At 46.9% G+C, this 17834-nt stretch overlaps 1 protein-coding gene across 1 annotated transcript in view; it reads left to right on the top strand.

Moving 5' to 3' along the window:
* Nucleotides 1–17834, top strand: part of ptger3 (prostaglandin E receptor 3 (subtype EP3)) — a 29546-nt gene that overhangs the window by 1409 nt on the left and 10303 nt on the right. The window lies entirely within an intron of this gene.

Below are 17834 nucleotides of genomic sequence, written 5' to 3'. Positions count from 1 at the left end.
TTCGCCATTGTATATTAACATTGTGTAAAATTCCACGTGATCATCACTAAAATATGTTCCACACTGGCCACACTACTTTTAGTTTGACATACAGTATAGGGTATTTGTGGCCATACTAGGTCAAAGGTCATCTTGTATAAGGTAGCGATGCTGTTTTGGATAAAAAGCTCCACTTTTGGGAAGAGTGGGCTGACTGCAGGATGTCTCATAGCAGACTGGGACTTCATACAAGGTGTGAATTATTGGGGGGGGGGGGTCTTGGAGGGCTAAGTACCCCTGAATGACATTTCAGCCCTTTAACCCTTGTGTTGTCCACACAATTCTGTATACTGCCCTTGTCTTAAGGGTCATTTATGACCCGCCTTCATTAAACCTCTAAATTAAAGCAACTTAATTCAATTTTAAACCCCAAATCTATTTTGCGTGAAGAAACAAGCTGTCATTCATCACAAACTGTGTGACTATCTGGGTTCTCGCTCTTCACAGTGCAGAAAGACTACATTTAGTCAGTGGACAACCCTTGTTTTTATAGGGTCAAACATGACCCAAACACATCTTAGGGTCAAACATGACCCTAAGAAAAATCTTAGTGCCCAAGTGGTGTACAGCTTTCATGGAAATATGAACAAAAACAGTGTTTCACTTTTACTAACGTTAGAAAAGTCATCAAATTTCAGGTTGGAAAAAAAAACTATTTAGTCTCTTTGCTGTTAAATACTGTTATCGGTCATTTTGACCTGTAAGAAGACAACAGAAGGCTTAATACATAGAGTGACTTAGAGTATTTCAAAGTTGACGACCTTGAAGTTCAGTGAATTTATAAATGTCAGTGAAAATCCGCTACTTGCATGATTCCTGCAATAGGCCAACAGTTATTCACAAACCCAAGAGCCAGCCTAAACTATATGTGTTCCAGTCAGTTGCCTGGTTGGCTGTATGGCCCCTTGTTATCTTCATCAAATATTTGGTAGTTGATAATGGGAACAGAGGTTCTATTGTTCTAGTTTTCATGTTTTAAATGGAGTGAATTTTTCTGTTTACTCAGTCATTCATATTCACTCTCGCTCGATCAGTCCCTCGCCCACCCACTCCACACACACACACACACACACACACGTTCTCATACTTCTGTCTTTGCAAGGACCCTCATTGACTCCATTTATTCCCTAGCCCTTCAGAACCTAACCTTAATCTTTACCCTAATTTTAACCTAATCCTAATTCTAACCTCAACAGTAAACCCAAGTCCTAACCCCTAAAAAAGACCATTAAAGAAGTGATGACCAGCCAAAATGTCCCGACTTTCCTACATTTCTGAGGACCATGAATCCCCACAAGTGTAGGAATATGAAGTACACACACACACACAAACACACACATGCTTACATAAAGACAGCATTATGCAGTCCTACATGCTTCCTTTGAAAGGCTGATGCCATTCATCATTATGAGAGAATCCACTTAGCCGAGTCTGTTTTTGGGGCCTGCTCAGTGTGCTATGAGCTCATATGCTGTCAGTCACACGTCTAATAGTCCCACTGAGGATATTAATAGAAGCCGCAGGGCACTGGTGTGTAATGGGGAGTATGTAAGTGCTGAGAGTGTTGATGATAATGTTTCTCTCGATAGCTGCACCATGCAATCCCACTGACTCAGCCTGATGTATATTCTGGCCCACTGGAGAGATTTGAACATGCCATCGTTTTTATTTTCAAAACTCAGTCTTTCATAAAAAATAATTCCAATCTCATGTTAGCAGTGAAACGCTCTCTTTACGGATTTACTACATCAAGAGCTCGGATTCAGAAACTGAATCTCTTTCCTTACCAACTTTCTTAGATACCAGGAATTTGACACGATACATTTTTCATTGTGACGCGTGGACATGACAATGATTATGTCTGAACATATTTTCATTTGTACGTATATAATAAATAATAATAAATCAATCTTGTATAGCGCTTTTCTAAAACTCAAAGTCGCTTTACAATAAACGAGGTGAAACAAGATATGGCATTGGTGCAAGTAATAGTCTATGTCAAGAAAGATGAGGTAGTATGAAAAACTATATCCATGTATGGATATGTCAAGATTGCACATTATTAATAGAATAGAATAAAATACTCTTTACTCTCTGCATTTAACCCATCCTAGCTGTGTAGCTAGAAGCAGTGGGCAGCCGCCGTGCAGCACTTGGGGACCAACTCCAGTTATTTCTTCCTATTGCCTTGGTCAAGGGCACAGGCAGAAGTATTAACCCTAACATGCATGTCTTTTTTGATGGTGGGAGGAAACCAGAGCACCCGAAGGCAACCCACGCAGACACAGGGAGAAGATACAAACTCCACACAGAAAGTACTTGGGACGACCCGGGGTTAAAACCCAGGACCCTCTTGCTGTGAGGCAACAGCGCTAACCATTGGGCCACACTGTTGCCCTAATTCATTAATTATTTAATCATTAATGAATGAATTATTAATCATAAATGAATGATTGAGTCAAATTGATGAAAATAATATTGTTGGTGCTGTCTTGGTAGACTTCAGTGCTGCTTTTGATGTTACTGACCATAAACCATTACTGAAAAACTTTCGGCATATGGCTTCAGTGCAAATACTGTCAGCTGGATGAAAAGTTACTTGAATAACAGTATGTAGTGTGTTTACTTTAATGGTAGTTTTTCAGCTACAAGAAATTTAGAATGTGGGGTTCCCCAAGGAAGTTGCCTGGGTTCTCCTCTCTTCTCAATTTTTACTAATAACCTACCTCGTTTTGAATAGGGCAATTATGGCAATGTATGCTGATGATTCAAAATTATATAAGTTGGGGGCGTCTGCGTAGTGTTGCGGGCTATTCCGTTGCCTACCAACACGGGGATCGCTGGATCGAATCCCCATGTTACCTCCGGCTTGGTCGGGCGTCCCTGCAGACACAATTGGCCGTGTCTGTGGGTGGGAAGCTGAATGCGGATATGGGTCCTGGTCACTGCACTAGCACCTCCTCTCTAACCCGGTATCACGCCAAAGCGTGTAATACATCCGCTGGTCCAGCATGTCAGTGCCACGGTTTTTCTCACTCAGGCGTGAAAAGTACACGCGTGTATGAAGGTGCAGTGCCAGCATGGGGCGATGATTAACAGGTGAAGGCAGGTTAGGGTTAGAGTTAAGGTTAAGGTTAGGGTTAGGGTTGGGTTAGGGTTATGGTTATGGTTAGATTTAGAGTTGGGTTAGGGTTATGGTTAGGGTTGGGTTAGGGTTATGGTTGGGTTAGGGTTAGGGTTAGGCGAGGGATTTTGGAAAATGCTGTATGCTTCTTTTCCTCCGTGGGGAGTTGCTGGCATTGAGTTAATCATCGCCCCCTGCTGGCACTGCACCTTCATACACGCGTGTACTTTTCACGCCTGAGCGAGGCAAACCGTGACACTGACACGCTGGACCAGCGTGTATATTACACACCTTGGCGTGATACCGGGCTGTCCTCTCAACGGTCGGGGTGCCTGTTCAGGGGGGAGGGAGGGAACTGGGGGGAATCCTCCCATGCGCTACGTCCCCCTGGTGAAACTCCTCACTGTCAGGTAAAAAGAAGCGGCTGGTGACTCCACATGTATTGGAGGAGACGTGATAGTCTGCAGCCCGCCCCAGATCAGCAGAGGGGGTGGAGCAGTGACTGGGACGGCTCGGAAGAGTGGGGTAATTGGCCGGATACAATTGGGGAGAAAGGGGGGGGGGCCAAAAAACTTTTTTTTTTAATATAAGTCCACTGATGGTCTAGATAAAAAAGAAGAAGTTTGCAAATTAAGTAAGTAAAATTGTATTTACAAAGCACTTTTAAAAACACAATTACAAAGGGCTTTACACTCAATATAGAAAATATGAATCTACTACTACTACTTTCGGCTGCTCCCGTTAGGGGTCGCCACAGCGGATCATCCGTTTCCATTTCTTCCTGTCTTCTGCGTCTTCCTCTGTCACACCAGCCACCTGCATGTCTTCCCTCACCACATCCATAAGCCTCCTCTTTGGCCTTCCTCTTTTCCTCTTCCCTGGCAGCTCCATATTCAGCATCCTTCTCCCAATATACTCAGCATCTCTCCTCCACACATGTCCAAGCCATCTCAATCTTGCCTCTCTTGCTTTGTCTCCAAACCGTCCAACCTGAGCGGTCCCTCTAATATAATTGTTCCTAATCCTGTCCTTCTTCGTTACTCCCAGTAAAAATCTTAGCATCTTCAACTCTGCCACCTCCAGCTCCGCCTCCTGTCTTTTCGTCAGTGCCACTGTCTCCAAACCATATAACATAGCTGGTCTCACAACCATCTTGTAAACTTTCCCTTTAACTCTTGCTGATACCCTTCTGTCGCAAATCACTCCTGACACACTTCTCCACCCACTCCAACCTGCCTGCACTCTCTTTTTCACCTCTCTACTGCACTCCCCGTTACTTTGGACAGTTGACCCCAAGTATTTAAACTCAAATGCCTTTGTCACCTCCACTCCTTGCATCCTGTCCATTCCACTGTCCTCTCTCTCATTCACGCATAAGTATTCCGTCTTGCTCCTACTGACTTTCATCCCTCTTCTCTCCAGTGCATACCTCCACCTCTCCAGGCTCTCCTCAACCTGCACCCTACTCTCGCTACAGATCACAATGTCATCCGCGAACATCATCGTCCATGGAGACTCCTGCCTGATCTTGTCCGTCAACCTGTCCATCACCATTGCAAACAAGAAAGGGCTCAGAGCCGATCCTTGATGTAATCCCACCTCCACCTTGAACCCATCTGTCATTCCAACCGCACACCTCACCATTGTCACACTTCCCTCATACGTATCCTGCACCACTCCTACATACTTCTCTGCAACTCCTGACTTCCTCATACAATACCACACCTCCTCTCTCGGCACTCTGTCATAAGCTTTCTCTAAATCTACAAAGACACAATGCAACTCTTTCTGGCCTTCTCTATACTTCTCAATCAACATTCTCAAAGCAAACATCGCATCTGTGGTGCTCTTTCGTGGCATGAAACCATACTGCTGCTCGCTGATCGTCACCTCTCCTCTTAACCTAGCTTCTATTACTCTTTCCCAAATCTTCATGCTGTGGCTGATCAACTTTATACCTCTGTAGTTGTTACAGTTCTGCACATTGCCCTTGTTCTTGAAAATCGGTACCAGTATGCTTCTTCTCCACTCCTCAGGCATCCTCTCACTTTCCAGGATTGTGTTAAACAATCTAGTTAAAAACTCCACTGCCATCTCTCCTAAACATCTCCATGCCTCCACAGGTATGTCATCAGGACCAACTGCCTTTCCACTCTTCATCCTCTTCATAGCTGCCCTCACTTCCTCCTTGTTAATCCGCTGAACTTCCTGATTCACTATCCCTACATCATTCAACCTTCTCTCTCTCTCATTTTCTTCATTCATCAGCCCCTCAAAGTACTCCTTCCACCTTCTTAGCACACTCTCCTCGCTTGTCAGCACATTTCCATCTCTATCCTTGATCGCCCTAACTTGCTGCACATCCTTTGCAGCTTGGTCCCTCTGTCTAGCCAATCGGTACAAGTCCTTTTCTCCTTCCTTAGTGTCTTACCTGTCATACAACTCACCATATGCCTTTTCCTTTGCCACCTCTCTCTTCACTTTATGATGCATGTCCTTGTACTCCTGTCTACTTTCTTCATCTCTCTCCCTATCCCACTTCTTCTTTGCCAACCTCTTCCTCTGTATACTTTGCTGTACTTCGTTCCACCACCAAGTCTCCTTGTCTCCCTTCCTCTGTCCTGATGACACACCAAGTACCTTCCTAGCTGTCTCCCTCACGAATTCGGCAGTGCATGCCCAGCCATCTGGCAACTCTTCACTACCACCCAGTGCCTGTCTTAACTCCTGCCTGAACTCCACACAACAGTCTTCCTTCAACTTCCACCATTTGATCTTCGGCTGTGTCTTCACTCGCTTCCTCTTCTTGGTCTCCAAAGTTATCCTACAGACCACCATCCGATGCTGCCTAGCTACGTTCTCCCCTGTCACCACCTTGCAGTCTCCAATCCCTTTTAGATGGCGCCTTCTACATAAGATATAGTCCACCTGTGTGCACTTTCCTCCACTCTTGTATGTCACCCTGTGTTCCTCCCTCTTCTTGAAATATGTATTCACCACAGCTATTTCCATCCTTTTCGCAAAATCGACCACCATCTGTCCTTCCACATTTCTCTTCTTGACTCCATACCTTCCCATCACCTCCTCATCACCTCTGTTCCCTTCACCAACATGTCCATTGAAGTCCGCTCCAATCACCACTCTCTCCTCCTTGGGTACCCTCTCCACCATGTCGTCCAACTCACTCCAGAATTCTTCTTTTTCATCCATCTCACACCCAACTTGCGGGGCATATGCGCTGATAACATTCAGCAATAAACCTTCAATTTCCAGCTTCATACTCATAACTCTGTCTGACGCTCTCTTCACCTCCAGCACGCTCTTGACATACTCTTCCTTCAGAATTACCCCTACCCCATTACTCCTCCCTCCGATACTCCTGGCCTTACTCCCCTTCCACCTGGTCTCTTGCACACACAGTATGCCTACCTTTCTTCTTTCCATCATGTCAGCCAGCTCTCTCCCTTTACCAGTCATAGTGCCAACATTCAAAGTTCCAACTCTCACCTCCACATGCCTACCCTTCCTCCTCTCTAGCTGCCTCTGGACATGCTTTCCCCCTCTCCTTCTCCTTCGCCCAACAGTAGCATAGTTTCCACCGACACCCTGCTGGTTAACAGTACTGGTGGCGGTCGTTGGTAACCCGGGCCTCGACCGATCCGGTATGTAAGTCTTATTTATGATCCGCATATTTGATTTGGCAAAGATTTTACGCCGGATGCCCTTCCTGACGCAACCCTCTCCATTTGTCCGGGCTTGGGACCGGCACTAAGGATGCACTGGCTTGTGCATCCTCAGTGGCTGGGTTAATATAGAAAATATGAATACATACATAAAATAAATTGAATGAATATAAAACATGGCATAGGGAGTAACAGACCAAGCTGAAAATTAAACAAAACAGAAGGCAGGGATGGGGATCTATGAAAAGACAGGTTTTTAGAAGCCACTTAAAACAGTCCAAAGATTTAGAAAATCTAATGGCTTGGGGAAGATTATTCCAGAGGCTTGTGGCTAAAACTGCAAAGGCGCGGTCACGTTTTGTTTTGCAGCTGGAGTAAGGGATGGATAAAAGACCGAGGTTTGAGGATCGTAGCGGTCGGGGAGTGCAATGAGAATATCAGAAACGTAACTGGGGGCAAGATCATGCAGTACTTTAAATGTAATCAATAAGATTTTATAGATTATTCTGAATATTACGTGAAGCCAATGGAGGGATGCAAGAATAGGGGCAATATGGGACCTACGGCTAGTTCTAGTTAGTGGTTTAGCAGCTGCATTCTGAACCAACCGTAGACGTGAACTTGAATGTGTGTATAATTGGGCGGAAAATAATAAGCTTGTACTAAATGTATCTAAAACAAATGTCTGTGAATGTTCTCATTCATCCAGGTCATGGTTATCCAAAGGAATTGAATCAAGTGCAACTGGACTTGGTATATATCTGTGAAGACGTTTCGCCTCTCATCCAAGAGGCTTTATCAGTTCGTGCCTTTCTGACTAGACCAAGCTAGTCTGACTGGCTGGTGATGAAACTCAAGATATTTAACCTCTTTGGAGTCGTTATCAGAGCTATTGATGTCCATGGCCCTTTGTGTTCCAATGTTTAGTAACGCCCGTCGTTATCAGAGATATTGTGTGGCTCTTTTGTGTTCCTATGTTTAGCCACACCCGTCGTTATCAGAGCTATTGATGTGCATGGCTCTTTGTGATCCGATGTTTAGCAGCAACGGTCATTGGGGGTGTTAGTTTCGACTTCGTTAGTGATCCATTCAGTGGTCATGAGTCGTTGGAGCCGTTAGTGACCGACTGTTGTTCTTGGAGGCTAAGCTTCTTAAGTCTCCTGGGTAGAGATGAAAGGACGGCATTGTAAGTGGGAGATAGGTGGTGTCGCAGACCTCCTCCTCTGTTGAGGGATGGTTTTTCCAGTTTCGCATAGATGGCTTCCTTCACCCCTCGTTCAAACCATCTATCTTCCCTGTCCAAAATGTGTATGTTGCTGTCCTCGAAGGAGTGTGTCTTCTGCTTTAGGTGTAGATAGACTGCTGAGTCTTGTCCTGAGGAGTTTTGCCTTCTGTGTTGGGCCATCCGATTCTGTAGTGGTTGTTTGGTTTCTCCTATGTAACTCCTTCTGTATAGGTCAGTGCACTGACCTATACATAGGCGAAACCAAACAACCACTACCACCACTAGCTCTAATAACGACTCCAAAGAGGTTAAATATCTGAGTTTCATCACCAGCCAGTCAGACTAGCTTGCTCTAGTCAGAAAGGCACGAACTGATGAAGCCTCTTGGATGAGAGGCGAAACGTCTTCACGGATATATACCAAGTCCAGTTGCACTTGACTCAATTCCTTTGGATATCTAAAACAAAGTTATCTTTGGTTCGAATTATGCATTGAGAAGTGAGTTTCTACTCTCCCAAGGATATAGCCCTAGAGCAGGTCCATGTAGTGAAGCTTTAAGGTGTCACCCTGGACAAACTGGTCTATTTATAAGTTTGTTGCTAAAATGGGAAGGGCAGTGTCTGTTATTAGGAGGTGTGCTTTTTTTCCCTGACTGATCACGCAATTAGACAGGTTATATGTGCTGGTTTTGTCTCATCTTTACTATTGTTCGGTTGTTTGGTCAATTGCAACAAAAGAGATCTGCACAAGCTTCAACTTGTGCAGAACGAAGCTGCACATCTAGCTCTTCACTGTTCATCCAGTGCAAGTGTTGAGGGTATGCATGATGTTCTCTCCTGGCTAAAAGTTGAGGGCACATTTTTAAGCAATCTGCTAGTTTTCTTTTGAAACATTTGCCCTCTAGCTAGGCCTAAAAGCTTATAGTCAAAGATTTCGTATGTTATTGACATACACAGTCACACTACCAGACAGATAACACAAGGTCATGTAGTAGTTGCTACCAGACAGATAACACAACGTCATGTAGTAGTTTCGTGTAGTAGGAAGAGAGCTGACTGATATGATGGAAGGAAGAAAGGTAGGTATACTGTGTGTGCAAGAGGCCAGGTGGAAGGGGAGTAAGGCCAGGAGTATCGGAGGTGGGTTCAAACTCTTCTACCATGGTGTGAATGGGAGGAGAAATGGGGTAGGGGTAATTCTGAAGGAAGAGTATGTCAAGAGTGTGCTGGAGGTGAATAGAGTGTCAGACAGAGTGATGAGTATGAAGCTGGAAATCGAAGGGGTGAGGATGAAAGTTATGCCCTGCAAGTTGGGTGTGAGATGGAAGAGAAGGAAAATTTCTGGAGTGAGTTGGATGAAGTGGTGGAGAGGTGAGGAGAGTGGTGTACCCATGAAGGAAAGAGCGGTGAATTGGGCGGACGTCAATGGGCATGTTGGTGAAGGGAAGAGGTGATGGGTGGGTATGGGTCAAGGAGAGGAATGTGGAAGGACAGATGGTGGTGGATTTTGCAAAAAGGATGGAAATGTCTGTGGTGAATACATATTTCAAGAAGAGGGAGGAACACAGGGTGATGTATAAGAGTGGAGGAAAGTGCACACGTTGACTATAGGGGGCACAATCTGAAAGGGACTGGAGACTGCAAGGTGGTGACAGGGGAGAATGTAGCTAGGCAGCATCAGATGGTGGTCTGTAGGATGATTTTGGAGCTCAAGAAGAGGGAGCAAGTGAAGGCAGAGCCAAGTATCAAATGGTGGAAGTTGAAGGAAGACAACTTTACATTACTTTTATCTTTTAACAACTTCTAACAACTTTTTTTGTAATTTATTTATAAGAGTTTTCAGTTATACAGAATTGCAAATATTGACAGCATGTATAATTATTGAATGAATAAAGATTGTTTTAACATTGGCTCAATTCACCCCAAAACCCAACCCATCTTAGCCTAAAGTACAATGTCACTTAAGAATTAAGCTGTGTCTCCTCACCTTGAGGGTGGCAAATCTATCAATCACATTTTGGTGACTGACTCTCTCAAGCACCTCCTTCTCGAATGACACCACAGCCAGCTGCTGGAGTCTACTTTGACCCACGGTCCTCCTGAGCCAGGTATGGAGCAGACGCAAGGCGCTAAAAGAACTTTTGCAGCAACAGCTGCTAACTGGTATGGTCGAGGCACCCTGAATAATAGCTTTCAACGAAGGGAACATATCTGAATCCAGCAAGGTTGTACATGGTGAGCATGTCTTGAACAGCACCAGCGTCTCTCTTGCACCTCAGATAGTTTTTGGCAACCATCACTTCCTCTGACTTAAGGTCAATACGATAATGCATTGCCAGTTCTGACAAAGGTGGCTCAGACAAGAAGTGGTCTGATGTTGGACTGCACGCCTGAATTCCATTAAGCAATTCTTCATTCACATCAGCAAAATGCTTCTCAAGTTCAGAGATCATTCTGTCCAGACAAGGAAATAACAATTTCCTTTTAGTTCTTCTGACTCAGAAGAACCACTGACTTCACTATCTGCCCCAAAAGTTAACTCAAAAACAAATCCATCCATTTGCTTTGTCTTGCACCTCTGTCCAGAAGATGGCTCTGGGACTGCTATCTGGTTAGCCTCAAATAAGGCCTTTGTTCTGGGATGAAGAACTGCAACAGTGGCATCACTGCGTTTCTCCTTAAGGGAGTCAATCACTGCATCTTCGTATGTCACTGCTTGGTAAAAATCAATGGTCTCCTTCTTTAGGCATCTGTGTAAACATGCTGTTACAGACAGGTGAGCCTGGAATACGAACAACAAATACACCGAGGAGAATTTACTGAGTTTTGCCTTCAATCCCACTGCCATAGGTGCGTTGATGGTAGAGAGGCACTCACTGATGGCACAGAAATTGTCAAGCACTGCATTTACTGAACAAAGGTGGCATGCCCAACATGTGTTTGACAACTGCACAAACTCACTTGGCTGCAATCCTAACTTCCTTTGAGTGTCTACAAACGTATGGTGGTTAACAAGCGAGATGCTAAAAAAAGAATGGACATTTGCCAGCATGTCAAAAAACTCTGTGGCCTCAGAAACCGCTCTGCATGTGTGACACAAGACAAGATTCAACTCATGTGCATAACAATGCACATATATTGCTTCAGGGTGCTGCTTTCAAAAATGGGCTTGCACACCCCCCCACTGCCCCACTCATGACTGCTGCCCCATCATAAGTTTGTGCCACACACTTCAACTAATCAATTCCTTTCTCTACCAGTTGATTCTCAATGGCAGCGGTTATTGATATAGTATCAAAATATGTCATCTCTGTAAGGGCTAGGAACCTCTCCTTCACTCTACCCTCCATAGACACATACCTCACACAGTGCCAACTGTTCTGTCTTGCCATCTTTGGCATCATCAGCCATAATGGCGTACATCTTTGATTCCCTCATCTCTCTGACAATAGTTACAGTTACCTCTTGGGAACAACACTCATCATTTCATTCTGACTGGCAGATGAGAGGTAGGTGCTGCTTGTGCTGCTAACTCTCAAACAAGCCCCGCAGCTGAGGCGAGGATGAACAGGACGTCACTCTATGGTCGAAAATTTCTTTATTTTTAACCAACAGGTTACGAACCTTGAAAAAGAAAACACACAAAATACAAACATACATCATTCAAGTACCCTCAACTCAAAGCTAACACACAATATAACTCACTCACTCTTCTAATCACTCACCAGTCCGTCCTCGTCCAGTCATGATAAAGAGTCCCCGCTCTGAAGCTGTATTAACTTTCTTGACGTCACCCCCAGAACGTAAATCAGCCAATCACAGCAGCTCCCTAACTGAGACCCCGGATGCACGCATTTCTCGCCAATAGAATTTCGCAATAAAAGTCCTTATCAAGCACACAGAAATCACATACAATCGGAACTGGAATAAATCTCATTATTATTATCAATACTCAGATTCACTTATGTAACTAACAATTCAAACAATGTTACAATTTAACTACATGTAAACGAAATAACTTTCACAAGTTTGTACTTAAACTAAACAAAAATCTCTGACTAAACACAACTCAAATCCAACCACCCCATAGAAAGTAACACACCTCCCACTTGGTCTACTGGACTCTAGACCTAAGGAGACCACACTAATAACCACCGCTTTCTCTTTGGTGGTGTTTCTTCGGTCAACTCTTTAATTTCTTCTTTAAGTCTTTAACGACCCCGGAGCCAGGTCCCCCCGAAGAGGCACGGCCAGCATCACAGGGTCGCTCGCTGTCAGCAGGGTGCTCATCCATGCTCCATACGGAACCAGCGGCACTCCTGTCTCTCCTGTGGTCTGGACCCTTCCATAGCACAACAGTAGTCCTGACATCTCTTCTCTGACGACTACAAGCCTGTTCAATGCAGACTCAGGGAAAGCTACCCCCTCTTGGGCTGCCAAGCATAGGTCCCAAAAGGCAGCTCTGACCTCCCCCACATCGAGAACTGGCTTGCCCACCTTCTCTCTCGAGTGCTGCTCTCTCCATGGCTCTCCCGCGAATCATCCGTCTCTAAACAGCTCGGCGAACCCAACCGATCACCCCACAGAGCTTGGCCAAGCTACTGAACTTTTCAGGCTCAACCAGATCAATGATAGCCACGCCCCAGAGCCTCTCCTTGTTTTCAATCTCAGCGGAGGTCGACTCTTCCTCCTTCACCGTGTGCACAGGAGCCTCGTCAGTTCCATCCAGAGGCCCCTGGACAGGATTTGCCGTCTTCTTCCACTGGGCTCTAGTGAAAGCCACTGTGAATGCCCTCTGCTGGAGCTTACTCACAGCCTCTCTGGTGCTGGCCGCCACCTCCGCCGTGGACTCCATGGGACACTCTTCTACCGGCCTCACTTGGAACTCAGGACCCTTTTGCCAAATGGAGCCCTCACCCAGGTCTTCTTGAGGACCTCCTCGGGTGATAAGGTCGGCGACGTTCAGATCTCCTGAGATCCACCACCAGTCAACTACTGGCCCAGCCTTCTGAAACTCCCCGACCCTGTTCGCGAATAACGTCTGATACCCGTAACTCTCCCTCTGGATAGCTCCCAGGATAGTCTGGCTGTCTACGAAGTGGAACCATCTCTCCACCTCAAGTCGACCCTGCCTCTCCCAGAACCCTCTCAGCCTGGCAGCGAAGACAGCGCCGCAGAACTCTGCTTTGACCACGTCGCCCTTCTGGTCAAGGGGCGCCAGCTTGGCCTTTGACTCAACAAGGCAGATGTCCGCCTCTGTAGACGTCTCCCACCTCAGGTACAGAACAGCTCCGAAGGCATCATCACTCCCATCTGAAAACGTGATGCCCCACGGCCTCCCCCTCCATCCAGGAAAAGTAAGGCTCCTTTCGAAACTGATTTGACGAAGCCGCACATACTCTTCAAAAAGCTTGATGGCATCTGCCCAGAGGTCTGTCAGAAGGGGACTGTCCCACGTGTCTTTCTTGGAGTCTCCTCCCCCAGTCTCCTGGAAGGCTCTCCTTACCAAGATGGCCCCTCTCTCTTTGGCCGGGGTAGCTACACCAACAGGGTCGTAGAGCCCTGCTACCTGGCTTAGGAGCTCCCGTCTGGTCTGAGGGTTTAGCGTTTTCTCCTTGATCTCCTTCTCTGAGAGGTCGACCCCCGTCCTCATCTTCTGCTTTCTTTTGGAGAAGTTGATTGAAACCATCAGGAAGAGTCTGTCGCTGTCCACGTAGTATCCAACACCAAGAGCCTTGTTGTCTTCCTGCCCTAGCTGGTTGGGCAACACCAGGGTTCCGGACTCTGGACTTGGGCTTTTAACAGCTTGCCCAACCTGACTACCCTCGCACCTCCCACTTTGACCAGACCGAACCCACGGTTTGAGTGAGAAGCCTCCGGCCCAGAGTATCTCCTCCACTCCTCTTGTGATCTTGTCCAGCTTCCCTGGGTCATTGTGGGACGTGAAGATGTCGTCCAAATAGCTTTCCTCTTCAAGCTCTCTTCTCTCGTCGCTCATGTGAGAGAACCTGGGCAGTCTCGCGGTTTCCCTCATGGCCAACTGCGCTATGCATCCCGCTGGCCTGTCTCCAATATTGACCCGAGTGATAGCGAAGTCTCTGATCTCTTCCTCGAGTGAGTCCCTCCAGAGGAACTGATGAAGGTGAACCTCTCTTTCGTTCAGCCACACAGAATTGTACATCTTCTTGATGTCTCCTATGGCCGCATGCTCTCCTGCTCTGAATGTGAGCAGAACCGCCCGGATTGGGTTTAGCACATCCGGACCCTTCAGCAGGATGTTGTTCATGCTCGTCCCTTTGAACTCTTGGCTACTGTTCCAGACGAGCCGCACTGGCGTGGTGACAGAGTGAGGGTTCGGTGCGATTAGGTGACTTATGTACCAAACTGGCCCTCTCCAACTGTTGATTGTGTCCTTCTTTAACTCGATGGCTGCTCCTCTTTCCACCATCTCGTGTACTTGGGCTGCGTAAGCAGCTCTCCACAATGGGTCCTTCATGAGGCGCTTTTCGGTTCTCAAGAATGTCGCTTCCACCAGTTTCCTGTTATTTGGAAGTGAAGCCAGGTCTTCAGTCCAGGGGTATCCCGCGTTCCAGTGCGGCGAGTCACTGTGGTCGTCAGTAGCCACATAGGTCAGGCCTTCCTTGATCTTTTCTAGTTCCTTCCCTTCAGCTAGAGTCATTTCCTTCCCCCCTGGCCGGCATTTCCCGCACCGGCATCCTCCACACTTCGGCTCACAGGCAGCTCCGATGCTGTCCCATTTCCACCACTCAAGAACTTCCTTGCTGGTTGTGGCCATGTTCCTGATCTACTCACCACTCTCTTGCTCCAGGAACAGCGTTTCCTCTCTGGAGCTATTTGGCTCTCTGGAAATCTCTTCGACCTTGATCACTTTTGCTCTCATTGAGCGTGCAAAATGTGTCTTTGAGTTGTGAATGGATACCTTCACCTCTTCGAACAGATCAGGGTGTGCTCCCCCCACAATCTTGCCCAGTGGGCCGTCCCACAACACCAGGTCTCCCACTGTCTTCATCTGCTGCGGAGCAAGCCTACCCTCTCGGTGGCTGATTAAGAGTTAAATTTTCTTTGGCCTGACCAGTTCCTCTGTCTTGACCTCCAGGAAGAACTTCTTGAGCTGCCGCGGGCTAACGACACGGTCTGCTTGTGCGATCTCGTCCAGTCCATAACAGACGATCTGGTGGGGACTCAACTCATTCTCTGAAGTCCACATTCTGACTTTGAGCAAGTACCTTTTTGTCTGGACTCTTACTTTCATTCCACCAATTCCATGTACGACCAGCATTACCTTCTCTCTTTTCAGTCGGAGTCTGTTGGCGGCTTGGTGGGTAATGTAATTAGTGTCAGACGCAAGGTCCATCAGGGTCCCAATAGTTTGTCCTCCATTGGCTTTGACCTCCATGATCATCCTAAGCACTGGATGCTCTGTCAAACCCCTTTCTTCAAGGAGACCATCACCGTTTGTGCTCGCTCTCATTGACGCTGTTGTCTTGTTGGTAAATGCCCTTATTACCCTTTCCGCTACTTCAGGGGAGACATTAGCTAGGGCCTTCTCTTGTTCTTTTCAGAGCCTTCCTGCCTTTGTGTCTCTCTTTCCCCCTTCTTGCTCTTCCCTCTTTTTCTCATCACTTTTGTGCCCTCCTTCCACGGAGCACAAGAGGTAGTGGTGGTCTGAGCCGTCTCTTTTCTGGCAGCACTTCTTCTTGCAGAGGAACTTGTTACTACATTCTCCATCCGCACCATGGGATGCCAAGCATCTCCTGCAGGCTCCATTTCTTTCGACGACGTCTTTCTTTTCGGCTAGGCTGATCCCTTTGAACGTCTCGCAGAAGAAGATCCTGCCTCCGTGTTTCTCATCTCCACACACGCTGCACTCTTCTTTTGCCAAATTCCTACCTGTGGCCCTTGTGAACGCCCTCCTTTCCGGTTTGCTCGATTTCTCAGGCTCTTCTGACACTCTTAACTGCTCCAGCCTTTCGAAAACCGCTTCTTGCTCCTTTAGGAACTTTAAGAGAGCATTAAAGCGACCATCAGCGGTGACACTGTTCTCGGGTTTGGTTTCGAATTTGAGCCAGTCCATCTTCACACTGTCAGGTAGTTTGCTCTCTATAGTTTCCATTGCCAGCGGATTCTTTATGGCATCGGTATTTCCGAGATCCGTCAGATCAGTCAGGGCCTTCTCCACAGCTTGAATCAGATCAATTGTCTTTCTTGGTTGGTTTCCTTTCACCGCTGGAAACTTCTCCAACTCCCTGATTATCTGAATCGCGATGGTAGTCTTGTTCCCAAACCGGTTCTCCAGGACCCTGCACATTTGTCCTGCAGTATCGCAGCTCGAAAGTCTGAGGTCTTTGGCAATTTTTTCTTCCACGCTGTCTAGGAGCTGGAATTTTTTCACTTCCGGTGACTCTGACAGATCTCCCTGCCTCTGCAGACTTTCCCAGTCTCTTCACCATTGATGGAAGTCTCTCATGCAACCGCTGAATGTCGGTAGTCTTGTTGGTTGGAGGCGCACTCTCGGTTTGGCTGCTGCTTGCGCGCCTCCCGCTCCCAGGCTTGCCATACTGGCGCTATGTGCTTCCTCCCATGCTTTCCGCTGAGCCTTAGCTAGCTCAGCACACTCTTCTTCGGCAGCTTCTGTCATCCTTTGCTGAGCTTCAGCAGCCTTTTTCCTGGCCTCCGCAGCCCTCTCCTCAGACTCGGCGCTAACTTCGGCAGCCTTTAGCCTGGCCTCGGCAGCTCTTTTCTCAGTCTCGGCGATCTCATCAGCCTCCTTTTTCCTGGCCCTGCCGAATTATTACGAGACGAGAGCTCGTTTCTCTTGTCCTCCAGCACCCGAAGCCGCTTACTCATGTCGCGCGTAACACCTTCAGGGATCCACTCTTCCCAGACAGCCAGCAGATTTTCTGCCTTGGCAATGAGACCTTCCAAGAGTGCGTTTTGCTCCTTACCGTTGTTGTAGGTTACTCCTTTCAGGCTGACTCCTTCAGCGCTTTCATAGCTTCTTTCTGCCCGTCCAATGGCAGATATTAGCTCGGTCTCCGTGTATCTCGACCAAAGGCTGGACTTGACTGCCCGTCTCACCTCTTCAACTTTGAGCTCACACTCTCTGGTTACTCTCTCTATGTCTGCTTTGAGCTGCCCATCCAGTGCCTCCGCGTCATCGTTCGCTTCAGCTAGCAAGCCAGCCTCATAGTCATCATTTGCAGCAAGAACCCTTTTTGCATCATCAGAAAATGATTTCCACTCAACTCGAACCATGGTTGTTGCCATTCTAAGGATGTGAACGCTGTCTTCACTTTGGTCCTCTCTTTCTTTAGTGATTCCATTTTTATTGATTTACCTTGGATGCTAAGCCCTGAGCGTACCTGTATCTCCTTTTCTAACTCAAAGTCTTTCGCCCTCTCTAGCTGCCTACACTAGCTCAGAATCTTCTGCCCTGACTAGCTCAGCCTGACTAGTCTTCAGCGGCGTTACCGGGCTCACCAGGGGTCCCCCCGGGGATACCGCCCAAAATAGAAAACAACACAAATAAATAAAGTGGGGAAGGTCTCACCTTCCCCCGCTGGCTTGCTACACAGTTACGCTCAAAACTAAGCTAAAGCTTAGGTCATTAATTTAGACGGCTGCTAAATGTGATCACTGGCATCAGCAGTTACCTGTTTAGTTAACCAGCTCCTATTCTACTGGCTGGGCTAGCTTTCCTTGCTAGCTCACGTCAGCTTTTGTTATGGTAATTACGTTAGCTT

The sequence above is a fragment of the Lampris incognitus genome, chromosome 3, assembly GCF_029633865.1.
Source record: "Lampris incognitus isolate fLamInc1 chromosome 3, fLamInc1.hap2, whole genome shotgun sequence".
Classification (NCBI taxonomy): Eukaryota; Metazoa; Chordata; class Actinopteri; order Lampriformes; family Lampridae; genus Lampris; species Lampris incognitus.
Note: the sequence above shows the minus strand (reverse complement) of the source record. Positions and strands in the feature narration are given on the sequence as shown.